At 47.3% G+C, this 19,429-nt stretch overlaps 1 protein-coding gene across 7 annotated transcripts in view; it reads right to left on the bottom strand.

Annotated features, from left to right (window-relative positions):
• LOC140428493 (uncharacterized) overlaps window positions 1-19,429 on the bottom strand; it is a 367,767-nt gene that overhangs the window by 253,735 nt on the left and 94,603 nt on the right. Inside the window, exon 1 of one of the 7 annotated variants that reach the window (XM_072515031.1) lies at window positions 2,239-2,402. The exons of the other annotated variants lie outside the window; for them this stretch is intronic. The gene's annotated coding sequence lies outside the window, so the exon portion shown is untranslated. Of the gene's footprint in view, window positions 1-2,238; window positions 2,403-19,429 lie in introns of those variants that run through there. 7 annotated transcript variants of the gene reach the window in all.

Here is a 19,429-nt window from a genome sequence, read left to right as displayed (position 1 = left end):
AAGAGAGATTCCCCAGCGCTCCATTGGGGTACCACCACCTCCCCAAATGTGATGCAAGGGAGCCAAGGGGTTATGGTCGTATATGTTGACTAATAACAAGAGGGGTGACATGCAACCAATTACTGTCAATAACCATATCCCAAAGTCAGTGTGTGCTCAGTGAAGTAAATCTGCAGATTAGGAGTTATGGAAGTACTTTTAAATTTTCCTTCTGCTAGACCAGAAACGAACAGCATAAATTGACTGCCGTTCTTTCTTTTTTCCCCCTTTACTTTGACACTTTGAAGTGTGAAACACAGGCTAGGACTGGAACTCTCCATCTGTTCACACCGACGGGATTCTCTCGTCCCACTGCAGTTTCGGCTGAGCGCCAAATTCTCCATCCTCGCTGGCAGTGGTGGCGGGGCGAATTCAGATCGGAGAATCCCGGCCTGGTGTAAAGGTTTTACACAAGATAACAATGGTGGCCATTAAGCATGTTGACCTTTCAACAGAACTAGAATTATAATGCTGGAAAGTACATTGATCTGTTTCCCCGTGTCTGCATGGGTTTCGCCCCCACAACCCAAAGATGTGCAGGGTAAGTGGATTGGCCACGATAAATTACCCCTTAATTGGAAAAATTAAAAAATAAAAGTACATAGATCGGAAAGACAGCCCCCAATATTTGCAAGGGGGGAGCAGCTCGGAAGCAGTGACTGGGAAATTCAAATAATTGCGAATATGAAGGACTTCGGCAAATTTAATAACAGAACCTCACTATTACTTTTAGAAGATGGTTTGGTCGGAGAGATTTTACTGGACTGTACGCAGAACAATACTTTTCAGTGTACCTCGGTACACGTGACATTAAATCAAAAATCTAAAGGTGAGGAGTGTCTGACAGATCAAAGTTGCGTGTGCCTAAAATTATCTTTCATCTGAGGAAGGAGCTGCGCTCTGAAAGCTAGTAATTCGAAACAAACCTGTTGGACTTCAACCTGGTGTTGAAAGACTTCTTACTGTGCCCACCCCAGTCCAACGGCGGCATCTCCACATTAACATTATCTTGTTAACCCTTCCCTCTCCACACATGTTGCCTGAACTAGAGCGTTTCAAGCGTTTTCTGTTTTTAGTTATTGATGACTTGCCTGGGAATTCTGCAGTGAGTAACTCACCTCCCAACTTCGCAAAGCCTGTCCACCATCTACAAGGCCAAAGTCAGGAGATTGATGGAATACTCTCTATTTGCCTGGGTGAGTGCAGTGTGGGTGTACCTACAACAATGGGTAACTTCTCAAGGGCAATGAAGGATGTGCAAAACCTGGCCAGCGTCGCCCACATCCCATGAATGAAATTTTTTTTAATGTCCATTCCTCCATGGGTATGTATGAAAAGAGAACTACATTTAATAAGAGTTAATACTTGCATTCATATTTGTGGCTATTTTTCGATAGCCAAGTAAACTATTTTAGATCAATTTAAATAGCAACCTCACGTTGAAGTTCCTCACCTTGCCTGACAACTGGCAAACCTGGTCTCCAATGCAACTGCAAAATCCACCCATTAAGATAGCCAATTTGGAGTGACAAGATGATGACAATGCATGTACATGTTCACAAATTCTTAGCTCAATCCGATAACGACAGAGAAGGTTTTACAAGAAACGAATGGCGTTATCACATCAATCAGGTGAAACTCCATCAAAAAAGAACCGCGCTTTATAATGAGCGTTGTTTTGAAAAACGCAAATAAACGGGAAGGCCGTAAATGCGGTTCTCGGGTGGAACCCACCGGCTTCATCCGTTGACGATCGGTTCTAAATTCAAACGCGTGTGCCAGGCTTTGGTGAACGTTATTTTATTAACTATTCATATTAGCAACACAACTGGCAAGAAGCCTGAAACTGTGGAAGCAGAACAATAGGTGTAGTGTGTAGAATATAGCATACATCTACAGAACCACTACAATGTTTCACACCAGAAATACACTGAACAGACTGAACAAGGTTTGAAGGAAGCTGAAATTTCCACACCAGACTATGTTCTGTAAATTTGTGCCCTCTCCTGCAAGAGTAACATCACTCGCCATACCTGCCACCCAAAATAAAACTGTAGTATGAGAGAGCCGAGAGCACATCCCTCAGTTTAAATTTCTGGTGATAATCTTCATCAGCAAGAACAAATTCTGCACCACCCCTCCCACCCCAGGAACCTGATCAAGGCCCAGGTGCCAGCAAGCTCCGAGTTGCAAACTCACCAGCATGGAGAGTCGATTCTGAAGAACTGCTTTGGAAAGCTGGCAAGGAATCAAATCAAACGGCATGAATCTCTATTAGCTCCGAATGGGTTCTGGAATCTAGTAAATCGATTTTACAGGAGGTGCCTGCCAGGTGCCTCAATGCGACGCATCTCTTGAAACTCCAAACCCTGAGGTAATTGGGAGGGGTTTGGATGCACTAAACTGGTTGAGCAGCTCCTATCACTCTGTCCAATTATTGAGCAACGATATTGAAAAAAAAAGCCGGTGTTACTATAGAAATATGGATCAGGTGAAAAAATGAAACACGATATGCAAAGTGGACTGAGAAACCCAGCTGTTTCGGCACTCTCTTAAAAGCTTGTGTTTAAAGAACTATATATCACAAGCTACAAATGAACAGAGCACCAGACTTCATGAACTCATGCAAATGTGATTTAAATGTTGACACAGAGAAAGGTGAAGCAGGAATCTAAAAATACGTGACAGCTTTATCTATTCAACGCATTAACCCATGCTCCATGGAATAAACAAAGTTTACACCAGTAACAAACAATAACTAGATTTTAGAAAGTTTCTGTTTTTTTTGAATGGGGGAGGTAAGAAATTACAATCAGGATTCAATTTCTCAAACAATTACCATATTATCTGTTATGGACTAAATGTTGGCATTAGTACTTAATTCTTCAAGCCTTTTATGCAATAGAGATGCCATCTCCAAATGGAAAATAATGGAAGTGAATGGAAAGATGAAGGGCACGATTTGATGGCAAAGTTTCGAAATGTGGTAGCGAGCGGGAACTGCTGCGAGCTTCCCGACGCTCGATCCGGTGAGGCCGTCACTGGTATCAAACGTTAATTGATCCACTTACCGAGGCCCCACGGGCTTCACGCCGCAAATTATGGTCTCGCCCACTGTGATCCGCTGTGGCCACGTCAGCCAGCTCCACGCCAACAGCCAACAAGGGGGAGCAGCACTTAAACCTGATCCTGCAGAGCAAACCTCACTCAGCTCACAGCCACATCACCGAGGAGACTAGCCTCACGATTCGGGGATGCCAACCTGGCCAAATTGTTGGACATGGTCAAGTGCAGGTGGGATGCTCTGTTCCCCTGCAGGTGCCGCGTGGGAGGAAGTGGCAGCGGCGGTCAGCTCGGGGAGCATCATCAGGAAGACCGTAAGATGATCAACAACCTCCACCGGGCCGCATGGGTAGGTCGGCACAAGCCCTCTGGCAACGTCCCCCCTCCCACAACAATGTGCCTGGCAAAGCCCAGCAACATACCGCGCCACAGCCCACCCATGTCTAGAAATGCTGCCCACGCCGGCCCTCCATCTCCTCCCACCTGCATCCTCCCCCTCCCTCTGCAATGAACAAAGTGTGCAGCTCACAATGCCCCCTCTGTATTCCCACAGGAGCAGTTGGCCCACAACAGGCAGGGGAGGGTCCAGATGGATGAAGAGGTGCCAGACATCAGAGTCCTTACCCCCTACGAAAAACGGGGCCTGAAGGTTGTGGGGTGGCCGAGGACAGGTGGGTCACTGAAGTAGAGGTTGGCATAGGGCACAGAAGTGAGGATCCAATGGCCCGGGCCAAGATAACCTGTCGCGCGGAGAGTTATTAATGCAATTCGGACTGCCCCTTCCACTGTCCGGGGTGAAAGGGTTTTTTAAAAAACATTAAAAATAAATTTAGAATACCCAATTAATTTTTTCCAATTAAGGGGCAATTTAGCGTGGCCAATCCACCTACCCTGCACATCTTTGGGTTGCGGGGGCGAAACCTATGCAAACACGGGGAGAAAACTCCATACGGAGAGTGACCCATCCAGGATCGAACCTGTGAGGCAGCAGGGCTAACCCACTGCGCCACCGTGATGCCCCTGGGGATGAAAGAGTTGACGTGTGCAGAGAGGTTAGGCAGTTTGGGCTTAAACTCGCTGGAGTTTAGAAGGAGGAGAAGGGATCTGATCGAGGTATATAAAATACCAAAAGGGATTGATAAATTAAACGTAATTAAGATTTAGAACTTGAAATGAAGAGGAACTAGTTCTCGCAGAGCGTGGTGAATTTATGGAGCTCGCTGCCCCATAGTGTGGTGGAATCTGCGACATTGAACGGATCCAATAATCATCGAATCATAGAATTTACAGTGCAGAAGGAAGCCATCCGGCCCATCAAGTCTGCACCAGCCCTTACAAAGAGCACCCTACTGAAGCCCCCGTATCTACCCTATCCCAGTAACCCCCATTTAACATTTTTTGGACACTAAGGGCAATTTAGCATGGCCAATCCACCTAACCCGCACATCTTTGGACTGTGGGGGGAAACCGGAGCACCCAGAGGAAACCCACGCAGACACGGGGAGAACGTGCAGACTCCACACAGACAGTGACCCAGCCGGGAATCGAACCTGGGACCCTGGAGCTGTGAAGCAATTGTGCTAACCACTATGCTACCGTGCTGCCCGAGATACATTTCTGATAAAAAAACAAGTTGGTGGATTTGAGACCAGGAAGAGATCAGCTATGATCTGATTGAATGGCGGAGCAGGCTCTATGGGCTGAATTGCCCCCTTCTGCTCCTAATTCCTATGTTCCTATGTTCGGGCTTCTGGTGCACATTCTGATGAGTACCTCACAGTTGCTGATTCACATCAGGTGGAGGCAGGGACTCCCAGGCAAGGCAGCAGTCGGAGGACTGCTGGATCCCTGTGCCCAGCTGTGTCCCAGTCAGATGCTGAACCCCTGGGCTAGGTTTACCCTGAGCTGATGCAGTCGATAGGGTGCAGCCGTGATATTCAGAGGGGGATGTCAGTGATACTCCAGCAGGTCCAGAGTCCCAGAGGCTACGGGCACAGGAGATGGGGCCAGCAATGCGTGGCACTGAGGCCAACACTGCTAGGGTGGCGACTCAGTGGAGAGCCTGGTGCACAACGCCAGCAGCATGAATGGAGGTGCCCAAGGCATGGCTCAGTCAGTGACAGAAATGGCTGAGCACCTGCATGTCTGACTCACTGGGGGACATGTCCCAGTCCCAGGTGGACCTGCATGAAGTGCTGCGTAGCATGCCCAGTCTCAAGTGGGCATTGCCAGGCTCCCCCTCCGTCCCAAGGTGACCGACCATGAAAGGGGGACGCTGAGTTCCCACCCGGAGCCACCACACGGACAACAGCGCATCTCGGATTCAGCACCCAGAACAGGGTGGCACGGCTGTGCATGTGCCACGAGCAAGTGGGCCGGGGCCCTCAGGCCCCCAGAGAGTGCCTGCCAGGGGCATTGAAGGCCACGGGATGTTGTAAGCAGCAGGCTGGCTCCACCTCTGATGTGCATCCTGGGGACACACCTAGATGCAGTTCAATGATCACTGAGAATGCACGGGGGAGGGGGAGGGTGGGGCACAACATCAGGGGCTAGGGGAGTTGGGACATATATGTACAGCATTAAAACAAACTTTGCACCCGAGAAATATGACACCTTTGGCACTTACTTCAGCAAAGTGGACCAACTACCAATCCCTTGCCCCAGCCCCCCCAGGCAGCATGGTGGTCCTGGAGTCTCTCTCTTCCTCTCCCCCCGCCCCCCACCCCCATCACCCCCCCCTAACCAGTTTTTCATTACGAGTCTCTTGTATCGGTCTCTGGCATCCGTACTGGTGTCATTTGACAGGTCCTCAGTGGGTACCACTTATCCCCCGAGAGCTAACGGGCCATCCTGGGGTTGTCTTTGAAGAGGCCGGGGATGTCTGACTGCCCCAGGATGTAGCTGTCGTGCATACACGTGCATAATTTGTATGTGGTGGTCACACACAAGCTGAACGTTCAGGGAGTGGAATCCTTTCTGTTGATATAGGGCAATCCCCGATGGCTCGGCGCGCATTAGCCCCTGATTCGGAGGCATTTTGGCGATGATGCCGAATCTTGTTGCCCAGTCCATGTCAAAGTTTATATAGATCGCTACCCGTGCAAACAACACATCTGTGACCTCACGGGTGCACTTGTGGCTGTAGCTTGTGAGATGCCACACAAGTGCCCGCTCAAGCCCTGGAATGATCCTGAGGCACAGAAGTTAAGGGCTACGGTGAGCTTGACAGCCACCAGGTGCAGCTATCCTCCTACTCCACGTGGCGCTAAGTCCGGAACGACATGGCACAGCTGCCACATTGTCCCTTTGTCGAGGTGGAGCCCCTGCGGCACACGATGCCCATCATCTATTCGAAAGACCAGCAACACCTGTACACCTTGGGCTGTCGTCAGCCTCCCCCTCTGGGGCCCACCCTGGCCTGATGGGAAGCCGGGTCCTCAGGAAGTGGGGCAAGGCCCTGCACATGGGCCACCGTCTCAAATCTCTGTCGATGCTGCTGCATCTGGCCGCCTGGCCTCCCAACAGCACTACATGGGAAGCCTCCGCGGGGTCCAAGATATCATGCATCCCGTGCCGTGTGACATCTGCAAGGAATTGAGAGGGTGAGTGACTGACAATCAGCGGTGTCTTCCACTCCGGGACCCTCCATTCCCCCAATGCTCCCCCTGAGCAATAGCCTTTGGCCATACGGGCGGAGGCTTCCACAGTCACGGAATGTTACGGGTCGTCGGTGAGACAAACACACAGGCAGGGCTGGGGGGGTTGCCCCCGTAATGTGTACACACGATCCAGGGGGTGGCTTGGCGGACCCACAGCTGCTAGGGCAACCTTCCCCCCACCCCCACCCAGGTCAGGGGAAACTCTTGCCCCCCTCCCGTTGGTAGGCCACCCCAACCGAGGCTGTCCCCACGGAGGCGTCCCACCCGACCGAGCATCGGAGCAGCAACCCCAGTGTCACTGGGCAAAGATAACATTGTCTGTCCGAGTGAAGACTTCGGGCGCAATCAAACCAGAAGCATTGGTTTCAGAGGATTACAGGTCAATTGAGCAATTCTGGCTTTGCATCAATACAGACGGGTAACTCGTGGGAAAAATCAATCGATTAGTTGGTACTTTTAACACTGTTGAAAGATTGAAAAGTTTCTTCTGTTTTGGAACCAATCCAATTCAAATCCATCACATAAAGACACTGAAGAGTCTGCAAGGTCATCGGCTAGATTAAGCTTTTTATTCATTTTTCTTCACCAATAAAACTTACCCAAGTGTGTAAAACATGATTTCTCCTCATATAGAGTTTTCGATGCAAATATATGACACAAAATCTAAAATAAATTTGAAAGCAACCACACAGAATCCCCACCCAATCTATGAGGCATCGACTGTCAGAGTTACAGAGGTGCAATATATTAACACAGCGATCTCTGTATTGGACAGGAAATAGCAGCCCTTGTTAATTCCTGTTCCAATAATCGTGTTAGCCACAGGTATCTAACACAAATGTAGCACTTAGAAGCCAGAGTATCAACAACCAATTTGGGATCGCGTTACGACTTGCAGAATAAGTTTGAAAATAAGCATGCATCAGTCAACCTACTAGCTTTACCACTAAGATGTCAAGCAGTCAGTCAAGAAATCATGCATTTCATTCTCAACCACAAGTGACCTTATCGGGCGTTGCTGCTTTTGGGCCAGCTGCTACGAATAGCGTAGTGCTACATATAATTAGAGGGAGAGGTTCACGAGAACAGAAATATCAGCTACATTCTGCAGAAGCATCAGCTACATTCTGCAGAAGGATATTCACCTTGGCCCTTCACAGAATAACTCCTCAAAGGGCTGAAAGGGTTAAATGAGGACTGGTAGCATTTACTTGGTTTATATTCACTTGAGTTTCGAAGGCTGAAGGACAATCTAATCCCAATGTTTAGAATGATAAAGGTAGACGCAGAGAGAAAAACTATTTCCTCTGGTGGGGGACAGAACAAGACAGAGATATCTTAAAATCAGAGCTAGCCACCAGGGGGGTGAAATCAGGAAGCACAGTTTCCCACACCAAGAGTAGTGGAAATCTAGAACAAACAAAGAACAATGCAGCACAGGAACAGGCCCTTTGGCCCTCCAAGCCTGTACCGGCCATGATACCATCTTTGGCCAAAACCCTCAGCACTTCCTAGCAGTATCCCTCTATACCCATCCTATCCATGTATTTGTCGAGATGCCTTTTGAACTAAAACATCTTCCCTAGAAGGCCGAGAGTGCTCGAGCAATTGAAATTTTTAACACAGAGACTTTCGTTGGGCGAGGGTAACACGCGTAATAGAACATACAGACCATCCATGATCTCATCGAATGATGGCAGCACGTTAGCATTGTGGTTAGCACAATTGCTTCACAGCTCCAGGGTCCCAGGTTCGATTCCCGGCTTGGGTCACTGTCTGTGCGGAGTCTGCGCGTTCTCCCTGTGTGCGCGTGGGTTTCCTCCGGGTGCTCCGGTTTCCTCCCACAGTCCAAAGACGTGCGGGGTAGGTGGATTGGCCATGCTAAAGTGTCCTTAGTGTCCAAAATTGCCCTTAGTGTTGGGTGGGGTTACTGGGTACTGGGGATAGCGTGGAGGTGTGGGCTTGGGTGGGGTGCTCTTTCCAAGAGCCGGTGCAGACTCGATGGGCTGAATGGCCTCCTCTGCACTGTAAATTCTATGATTCTATGATGGCAGAGCAGGCTATTCCTATCACTATGCTATTATAGTTCTATTTGAACATTTTGGGCTACAGTCCTCCAAAGTGAAGGAAACAAGCATTACTGATGAGTAATGGATTTTAGCTCCATTTGGCTGAGCAGTTAGCCTCCCTAAATGATTAGTCATCAACGATACATAGACTTGCACAACATTCACTTTCCAGCAATTAATACTGATTTCAAAACGGGCTCCAAAACGCAATTATACCAGCGTGTCTCACTCTGCTCTCCCTCCAACCTCCAGATTCTTATCACTCTTACCCATTCAAAACGGTTGACACATTCATCCATGAGTTTTTGAGTGCCTTAGCGACTCAGAGGTGGACTCTTCTTACATTTGGTCTTACTCTGAAGGTGCATTTGCACGCAAACAGGGGCCTACCTCCATCAATTGCTTTCCGCCGTGCGAGCAAATGAAATGATCTCCCAACACTCCCGTTCATAGGGCAGCACGGTGGCGCAGTAGGTTAGCCCTGCTGCCTCACGGCGCCGAGGGCCCAGGTTCCATCCCGACTCTGGCTCACTGTCCATGCGGAGTTTGCACACCTCCCCGTGTTTGCGTGGGTTTCGCCCCCACAAACCAAAAATGTGCGGGGTAGGTGGATTGGCCACGCTAAATTGCCCCTTAATTGGAAAAAAAATAATTGGGTACTCTAAATCTATATTTAAAAAAACACTCCCGTTCATTTCTGCATTCTCAAAAGCAGACCCCGGAGAACAGCTTTGCAATTTGAATGTTATCAGGAAATCAGTACAGAGGAGCAGGAGGACCCGCTATTAAAACAGGATTTGCTGTTTAAAAAAAATAACATGAAGTGAAGGCCCTTTTAGTCGAGCACTTCACCGACACAAAAGGCTCCATCACACTGCGGAGAGCAGCCGAAAATCACCTGCTGAAGGAAAGATTATTTAAATTACAGTCCCAGAAGAGGATTAGAATTTTAGGCCCCAGATTTCCAGGGTTCGACGACTAAGGACTTTCGGATCATCCCCTTCAAACAGTCCAGGGTTAAGCAGATTTCAACTCGTTTTGCATTATGTATACGTGCTTAGAAATATTTAGCTGGCGTAAACGCAGCTGGAACACATGTGCCCTCTGACCTTTATTCCTGGCAGAGAGTTGGGGGGTAGGGTGGGGCGCTCTCGGCACAGAGATCGTGCATTCGAACCACATACAATATGAATATCTCAAGCCGACCTCATTTTCGATCGGCTAATAGCTATTTTCTGTGTGGAAACGTCTGCAGCAGAAACAAAGTTGATGCAAATTTGTCAATTTATCTCAGAATCTGCTCAAATTTAAATGATCAATGCTGCGCCTTAGGGGAATAAAAACATCAACACATGTAAGCAGGATTCAGAAACATCATTCAAATCTTTGGCAAGTTTCTGATACTACCATCCCAATAAATGGCAGCATTTTGAGAACTGCTCCTGCAACTCAAGCCAAGGTACCTACTGGCTATGCGAACGATTCTGGTCTGTACAGTATCCAAGCTTTTTTTTAATAAAAATGCAATTAATTTCTTGAGTGGCTGGGGATTCTTGCATATTAAGACCTGCACAAAACTCTTCCCAACAATGTTTAATGAGCTAAAATAAAATGAGCTAGTAATACCAACTGGACTGCTATCAAAATAATCAAAAGCTTAAAATAAATCTAGAATTCCTCTTCAAATGAAAAGACGTGGAATGCCTGCATAAATAAATAAATAATGTTTGTTTTTTCTCACAAGTGAATAATACCCAAACAAACACAGATTCTCAGGAATTGCATATTGTATTTGGAAGCCATGCATTTCCTACTTTTATCAAATTGTAAATTACAGGAAAAGCAAACAGCCCTCACTTTTCAATTAAATTCTGTGATCCAGCACTCGAGAGCTGGAATGAAACAGGGTCTTTCAAGAGGGGCTGGGGAAGGAGGTGGTCCTGTTTCTGTCAGCCATGTTGGCTGGGGTTTGTTACTGGTTAAAATTATAAATGCCTTAATAAAATATTTTCTAAACAAAAGAAACAGGGTCTCTCCCGACACAAACCAAAGCCGGCATTTTCTGGACCCCTCGCGAGTATTTCCCAGCCGCGCAGGCGGCTCGGTTCTTTCGGTCCCACTGCGGTATGTGGCACTTTGCCCACACCAATACCGGGACTGGAAAATTCCACCCATTATGTCTGATCCTCAAATCCAAAATCACAGCTCGCAAAGCACGACTGTAAATTGTGGGCCACTTGTTCCATTAAATTGGTGTTGGCTCATTCCTGCAGCAGTCAAAAATAAAGATCAAGACTTTTTTTAACAATGTGCACAATTTAGAATTCATCGAGTTACCTCACTCACACCATCTAACATATAACTGAATTTAGAACACCCCAATTGTCTTCAAGCTGATGGACCATTCTGCCAGCCACCACCCTTTAAATATTAGGGGGGGAAAAAATCAATGTAAATATATGCCCTCTTATTCTACCCGCCTTACTTACCTCGGTTTGCATTTTGTTTATCCATACCTTTTGATACTTAATTTAATCTTCTCTCTAGATCCACTTTTCTCTCTGTAAATGTCTGTGATCTTCTCTCAGAGCTCATGGTCTGGATCACTGTAGTCCTCAAAGTTTTCCGTAACCTTGTCCTGGCCCATAACTGCAACTTCCTCCAGCCCTGCCTCTCCTCTGACACCAATCAGCCCTGTGAACAGTGTGTTTTGTGCACGGCTCATCCAATCGTACTATCATTGGTGGCAGATCTTTTAAAACATTCACAAAATCTCCCCTTCCACATTTTTCAATCACTTGTTATAATCCCTCTCAATAGCTCAGCATGGTTCCTTTATATAATCCTATTCGTAGAATCTAGACAGTGCAGAAAGAGGCCATTCGGCCCATCGAGTCTGCACCGACACTTTGAAAGGCCACCCTCCCTCGATAGGTAACCCCACCCTAAGAGGCAATTTAGCATGGCAAATCCACCTAACCTGCGCGTCTTTGGACTGTGGGAGGAAACCAGAGCATCTGGAGGAAACCCACGCAGACACAGGGAGAAAGTACATACTCCACACAGACAGTCACCCGAGGTCGGAATCGAATCCGTGTCCCTGGTGCTATGAGACAGCAGTGCTAACCACTGTGCCACCCACATTCTAATCTTCCTTTCTTTAAAGTGCTTTAGGAAATTTACTATGTTGAGGGGGTTACACAAATGAAAATTGTTTTTCCAGCTCTGTCACCTCCAAATCCATTCCTTTTTAAAAAAATTTAGAGTACCCAATTAATTTTTTCCAATTAAGGGGCAATTTAGCATGGCCAATCCACCTACCCTGCACATCTTTGGGTTGAGGGGGTGAAACCCATGCAAACACAGGGAGAATGTGCAAACTCCACACAGACAGTGACCCAGAGCCGGGATCAAACTTGGGACCTCGGTGCCCTGAGACAGCAGGGCTAACCCACTGCGCCACCGTGCTGCCCTCCAAATCCATTCCTGCTCCTTCTAAATCACACTCCAACCTTTTATGCCTTATTCCAAGTGTGATCTTACCAATGGTTCAAAAATATACTCACTGGTCTTGCTACAACATTCAAAGTGATAAATCTAGTGAAACTATTCACTGTAAAATCATAAGTCTTCTGTTCCAGAGAATGGCTGACAACAGCAGATCACAGTGACCCAATATAATCCTCGGGTTTGGCCCCAGAATCTGGCCCAGCTTAACAGTTACTTAATAAATGTTTATAAGCAAGGCTAGTGGTGTCCAGTTTCCATCCGAAGTTTGATGTAATGAAGGGAGTCAAATCAAAAAGGCATTATGGTAAAAATCAAATGCAACAAGAGATGGAATTTGACTGATTCAGTACCAAAACAAATCCTGTAATAGAAAAACATACTGCAAAATGATTGAGAGAGTCCACACCATTTCAGTGCCTGTGCATACATTAGGCAGCCTGGATTTTATTTATCAATATGAAATCAGGATAGGTAGGTAGAGTGGGCAAATAGACTTCCTGTTGAATTAGAATAATAATCTGTAATAATAATCTATAGTGTCACAAGTAGGCGTACATGAACACTGCAATGAAGTTACTGTGAAACGCCCCCAGTCGTCACATTCCGGCGCCTGTTTGGGGTACACTGAGGGAGAATCCAGAATATCCAATTCACCTAACAACACGTCTTTCGGGATTTGTGGGAGGGAACAGGAGCACGCAGAGGAAAACCATGCAGACACGGGGAGAATGTGCAGACTCCGCACAGACAGTGACCCAAGCCGGGAATCGAACCTGGGACCCTGGAGCTGTGAAGCAACAATGCTAACCACGGTGCTACCATGCCGCAGTGAGAAGTGTCACACCACTGATCATGGATACAATCAAATTAATTTCCCATCAAATTAACTGTCAACTAAACCTCAAGAAGAGGTAATAACTTTGAATATCATGTGTACATATTACTTTGAGGTTTTGTATTGTAAACGATATGCTCCAGGTTTACTCTGTTTAGAATCCGATTTTGCTTCGAGAATCGCAATTATGATTTACTTGCAGCTACTTTATCAAATGACAGCCAGCAATTGATTAGTGTTGGCACCGGCTTTATTTAGCATGGTGCAAGAACTTTGTCAGAGGAAAGAAAATATCTATGTCATCCATTTAAATGTAAGGCAAACACTGAACTCACCACCTCAAATTGCTCCCACCAATAGCAGATCATTAATCATCAATACTTTACATGGGTATTAATGGCCGGACCCCATAGTTCCTCAAGGCCATTTGCTGTAGAAAGATTGCCAAAGGGTAAACACCTATCCACATCAAAAGGAAAAAAGTGTAACGATGAGAATTTTGACGATATGAAATCAGAAAGAGAGGCATTCTGTTTGCTCGATCTGCTCCACCCCTTCTTGAACGGTATAAAAACCATCCCATTTCTCGCTCTCTTTAGGCCTGAACTATGGACTCAAAGTTCACTCTCCGCGGATGCTGCCAAACCTGCTGAGTTTTTCCAGAATTTTCTGTTCTGATTATAGATGAATCATCAGTTTCAGACGATAAATGAAGTAATTAGAAGCGAGGCCAACCGAACAATAAGATGAAGCTGAGGTAGAGACCTGAAGCATTATCACACAGCGTCCCCACCAGCAGCCTCCTCATTCATGGCCACCCACCATTAGCATGTTCAACCATGGACAGAGATACAGGCTATACCAGAGGCAAACCACCAGAAGAGGAGAAATGGGAAGACCGGTGAAGCAGATGATCAAGCAGGACTGAGAGATACAAAACACTTATTGTATTAGCCTCAATGGGTGTCTGGGTCACAGATTGCCAAATTACAGGGCCGTGATTCAATGGACCAATTTCTAAGTGTCACTTTGGGCGCATTTGGCGGGGTGTTGGCGAGATCACGGCCCGTATTCAGCAGCACTTATGCTGAAATTAACCCCCATGTGAATCTCACCATGACTGGCTGTCTCGCCGTCTGATTTACTAAACTCTCTCCTCAGCATCTCACCGCTAACAAGAGGGAACTGCTTTTAAACACTCCGTCACCATTCACTCCCAGTCAACACACAAGCATGGCAGTGCACAGACCTGCTCCTTGGTCTGGCAATGCTGACTTGGCCAGGCTTCTCGCCGATGCGAGACCGGACATCCTGTTCGCCCAAGGGTATTGCCCCAAAGGCTTTGCTCGCTGGAGATGTTGCCAACCATGTGTGGCACTGAGGCCAACACTACCTCTCGCAGGTTCCTCAACAGAAATGGAGAATGTGTCATCACGTCCAGAAGTTTGTCATAGAAATGATCTGCCCATTAATGTGTTACGTGTTCCACGGATCTCCATTCAGGAGCCTCAGCTGTGCAAGCCCTCCCACATGGCCCAATCTCACCGGAACCAAATCCTGGCATCCACATATTCCACAGGCGCTCAAGGTACAGTTGAACAGCCTGGACTTCCAGCATGTTTAACCCACGGTGATGTGCCAGTTACATGCAACACTCACCACACCAGCAGCAAAAGAATCCACAATCTGCAAAAACATTTCTTCAACTGCATCATCAGGTGGCCCATTTGCATCAATGTATTTTTTTTTTTTTTTTTTTTAAATGTATTTTATTCCAAACATATTAAAAAGTACAAAAACGTAAATCAAAAAACATCAACACCCCCACAGTTCATGGTTTATGGAAATCTTTCCTTATTTTATCACCTCTCCTCCTCCTCCTCCTCCTCTCTCCCCCCCCCCCCCCCCCCCCGACAAACAGTTCCTCAAACATTGTCATGAACAGTCCCCACCGTGTCTCAAAGCCCTCCGCTGATCCCCTCCACTCAAACTTGATCTTTCCCAGCCAGAGGAAATTGTACAGGTCCCCCAGCCAGGTTGCCACCCCTGGCGGTGTTGCCGATCCCCAGTCCAACAATATTCTTCTCCAGGCAAAGGCCACAACATCCACCCTCCTTCCCTGCATCAGCTCTGACATTTCCGATACCCCCAAATCGCTATCATTAGGTCTGGTTGACCTCCAGCCCCACAATCTTCGATAGCATCCCGAATACCCCCTCCCAATATCTCTCCAACGTCTTGCAGCCCCAGAACATAGGCACATGATTTGTTGGTCCTCGCCCACACTTCTCACACTCGTCTGCCACCACCTGGAAGAACCCACTCATCCTCGCCAGAGTCATATGCACCCTATGCACCACGTTAAATTGAATCAAATTCGTCCTCGCACACAAGGTCGAATTTACCCTATGCATCGCCTCACTCCACATCCCATCTGCCCCCCACCTCGCTCCTCCTCCACATCTATTCTTAATCCTCACCACCTGCGCACCTCCAGCCACCCATACATATCACCAATCCTGCCCTCCATTTCCACATCCGGGAGCAGCAACCGCTCCAACAGGATATACTCCAGCAGCTTGGGAAAGCCTCTCCATTCCTTCTGCGCAAAGTCTCTCATTTGCATATGCCTGAACTCACTTCCCTTCGGAAGCTCCACCCTCTCCCGCTGCTCTTCCAGTCCTGCAAATCTTGCCCTCACCAGCCCCACCCCCCTTCATTTCCCATATATGTCATCCATCTCTCCTGGCTTAAACCCATAGTTTCCACACACCAGTGTCAGCACCAACATCCTCTCCATCCTAAAGTGTCTCCGCAACTTGTTCCACACCCTAATCGTGGACTGCACCACCAGGCTCACTGTATACCTCCCTGGCGCCAGCGGAAGCCACGCAGTCACCATGACCCTCAGAACATTTGGATCAGCGTCACACACCAGGTCCTTTAGCATCCTCTTGCTTCAAACCGGATTTCCTTCTAGACTCATAAGTCTCCCCGAGCCCGATGTTCGAGGACCCAGATACCATAGAAGAAATTGTCCTTCTTTCCTGCCTACAGAAAAGGGAGGAAACAGCAACAGCAGCCTCCAGGCATTTGCAGCCACCAGCAGAAGCAGCAGCAAACACAACCTGCAGCTGTGAAGTGCTCTCACAACTAACAAGGCTAATTCGTCATTTGCATTAGCCTCCAGCTGTGCAGCTAGAGGCTGCATACAGTCAAAGGGAGTGAAATTGACTTTCAGCATTTAAGGCACAGCAAGGCTCTGTCCTGGAAGTATTTGGTGGGATAGACAGGCTGCAGCTTGCCCCTGCTATAGGTCTACACAATATTTAAAGATTTGAAGGCCTCATTGACACAAAGCCCCACCACGCACCCCCCCCCCCCCCCACCCTGAGCGGTGGGGCAGCAGCTCCGCTGTCGTGGTGTTGCTTGTCTGAAAATGGAAATGGCTACTCACCTCCCAGCCCTTGTGCCAGCTTCACATTCACATTTTTAAAAAGGAGTACTAAGCAACGCCCGCGTGATTTCTCGCTGGTGAGTCGGGTAATTCCTGGGAGGCCGCTGCTTCTGACTTCAATCTCGTTAATGAGATTGAAATGAATGTAAATGAGGGTCAAGGGTGAGCCCGCCATTTTTGGGTGACATGGGAAGAATCGCAAACTGGTTCGTGCCCAGTGCGAACCTCGATTTTGACCTTTCCCACTTTTACCCGGTGCGGCCAGATCTGCGCCGGGCGCAACATGGTGGTTGAATTGCACCCTAGGTTTTAGAATGGCGCCAGCAAATCTAAATTTGGCTGGCCAGAAGGAGTGTTTTTGTTTAAATGGACCTTCTCAGAGGCTGGATACAGCAACTCCAGCAGGTATCCACTGATGTTGCCACTGGCTGATGGGAGACTCTTGCTTTAGGAAATGCCAGCACCAACAACACATTGCAAATGAAACTACAACCGGTTTCTAATTTTTTAGCCAGTATAGACTTTATACTATTTTAGATTGTTCTGACAAGGCTTCTGCTTTAAGGAAGGTACTTACTCTTAAAAAGTTAGCTGTGCATTAAATTGACTCTCCATTAATTGTGCTGCTTCTGTGGTATAGGCAACTGTCACAATCATGCTATTGCACAACATTAAGGAGCTTTGTTTCAGTTAGACACTTCCTCTGTACACAATCCAAATTTAGAAGGAAACCCATCTTTAATGTTTCTGTTAGGCACCTATCACAGAAGCAGTAGACATAATTTCACATGGCTATCATTACATTTTACTGAAAACCTAACCACATCACTGGACTGCCAGCATAATGTTTGAAAATACTGCGTTGCATATTGTATGCATAGGCCTCAGTATTAACCCAAATCTACCCAATTTCCACAGATGCGAGTTTGATGGCATACATGTGCAGGACACCTAACAAACATATTTAAAATCAGACTCCCACAGTTCCATTGAGAGCATGATTTAAATTTTATATTTCTTCATGGGTTTCCCCAACTGATCCTCCAGCATTAGGAACCCAGGAGTCCACTCTTCATATGACAGCAAGCCCCCCCTCCATGCCAATGAAGGGGACACCCTGGTTAAAATTCCAACAAGTAACAGCTTTCCACTACTTAGCCTCACTTGGCCCCCTCCTGGCCCCCTCCCCCAGGGTTTGGGAATCGGAAACAATCCAGGTTCCAGTTTCCCTCACTGATGCAAAAATTCCATCAATGGAGTTTGGTCACAGGTCAGTCTTGACCTTTCAAAATGGTAGAATTGACTGGGCGGCACGATGGATAGCAGGAACCCGGGTTCAATTAAAGCCTGTGTGAAGTTTGTACATTCTCAAGTGTCTGTGTGGGTTTCCTCCGGGTGCTCCAGTGTCATCCCACAGTTCAAATATGTGCAGGTTAATTGGATTGGCCACGCTAAATTGCCCCAGATTGTCTAAAAGGTTCGGCCGAAGAGTGGGTCTGGGTAGCGTGCTCTTTTGGGGGGTTAGTGCAGACCTGATGGGCCGAATGACCTTCTTCTGCACTGTCGGGATTCTATGAAATGGTTGACTCACATGTTCCAATCCCCACCACCTTCCGATTGGCAGGGGCTATCTCCAACATTTCACAGGTGCAGCCTCTTGCGATTGGTTTTCCCACCATGCAGTGGGCCAGGTGTCACATTGACCAAATGCCCGAGCAAGAATCAGAAATAAAATTCAGCAGGGCCTCAAGTGTTGTTGGCTGCGTCAGCCTCTTCAGCCATTTTCAGATTACCTGCAACATCAGGGCCATGGCTTAATCAGTCCCAAGATTTATTTTGTCGTGCTCGGAAACAAAGTTTGAGCAGTGTAGAGCAGTTCTCTTCTCACAATGTCTGAATTTGGAAAACGGGTGTGATGGTGTTAAGTGATATAAGCTGGGCCCTGGTGTGAGTCACACTGCTTCTGAGGCACTGCAATAAAAATAGCAGGAGTAGAGCTGCAATTTAAAGCTTGGGGACAATAAATTAAGTCAGTCAGAAATTTGAGCCAATTGGAAGTTTGATTAGCCAAATTGTTTTGCCAAAAAACAAAAAGCACCATTCCTCAATGAGCACATTTTTTACTTGATTTAAACACAGAAATAAAAGAGGCAATTCATGAGGGGCACAGGCACGTAGGTAGGCGGCTGTGAAAATTCCCATTGGAAATTCTGCATGCAATTTTGTCGGCACTGTGCCCCACCACCGCCCCCCGAACACCGCCTCCCTCCCCCGGGCTACACACCACAAAAACTGGATAGCCAACCAAGCCTGTTAAAGGCCCGTTATTGGAGACCGACTGGAATTGGGTGGGCAGCACTTCAGGCAGGTTCTGAGACCCCAGAGTTTTGGCTGCAGCCACAGGGCCACCCCCTGCCCAATTGTGGCCAGTGTTCGAGGCAAACCAAAAGCAGACACCTTGGAGACACGTGTCAGTCTTCACGCACAGATCCATCTTCCCAATGCTGCGTTACTGGAGAGAGCGTGAAGAGAGTTTTCAAAAAAGTACCAAAATAAACACTGATTTTTGCTTCCCTATCACGTTAATGATACTGCAGATGGAGAAAGAAAGAAACACATGCCCCTGCCAACCGGTTACTAAGGTACGTTAGACCTGCCAGACTACGAGGCATAATATTGGATGTGAAGCCATCCATTCCCAGACAATGGTCAGGCCAGCTGGAAATCGACTCTCCAGTACAATACTGGATGCCTGGCAACCCCAAAAGCCAGCCTGATTGCTGATCCAACTTTTTAT

The sequence above is a fragment of the Scyliorhinus torazame genome, chromosome 8 (genome assembly GCF_047496885.1).
Source record: "Scyliorhinus torazame isolate Kashiwa2021f chromosome 8, sScyTor2.1, whole genome shotgun sequence".
Lineage (NCBI taxonomy): Eukaryota > Metazoa > Chordata > Chondrichthyes > Carcharhiniformes > Scyliorhinidae > Scyliorhinus > Scyliorhinus torazame.
This window is presented reverse-complemented; position numbering and strand designations above follow the sequence as displayed.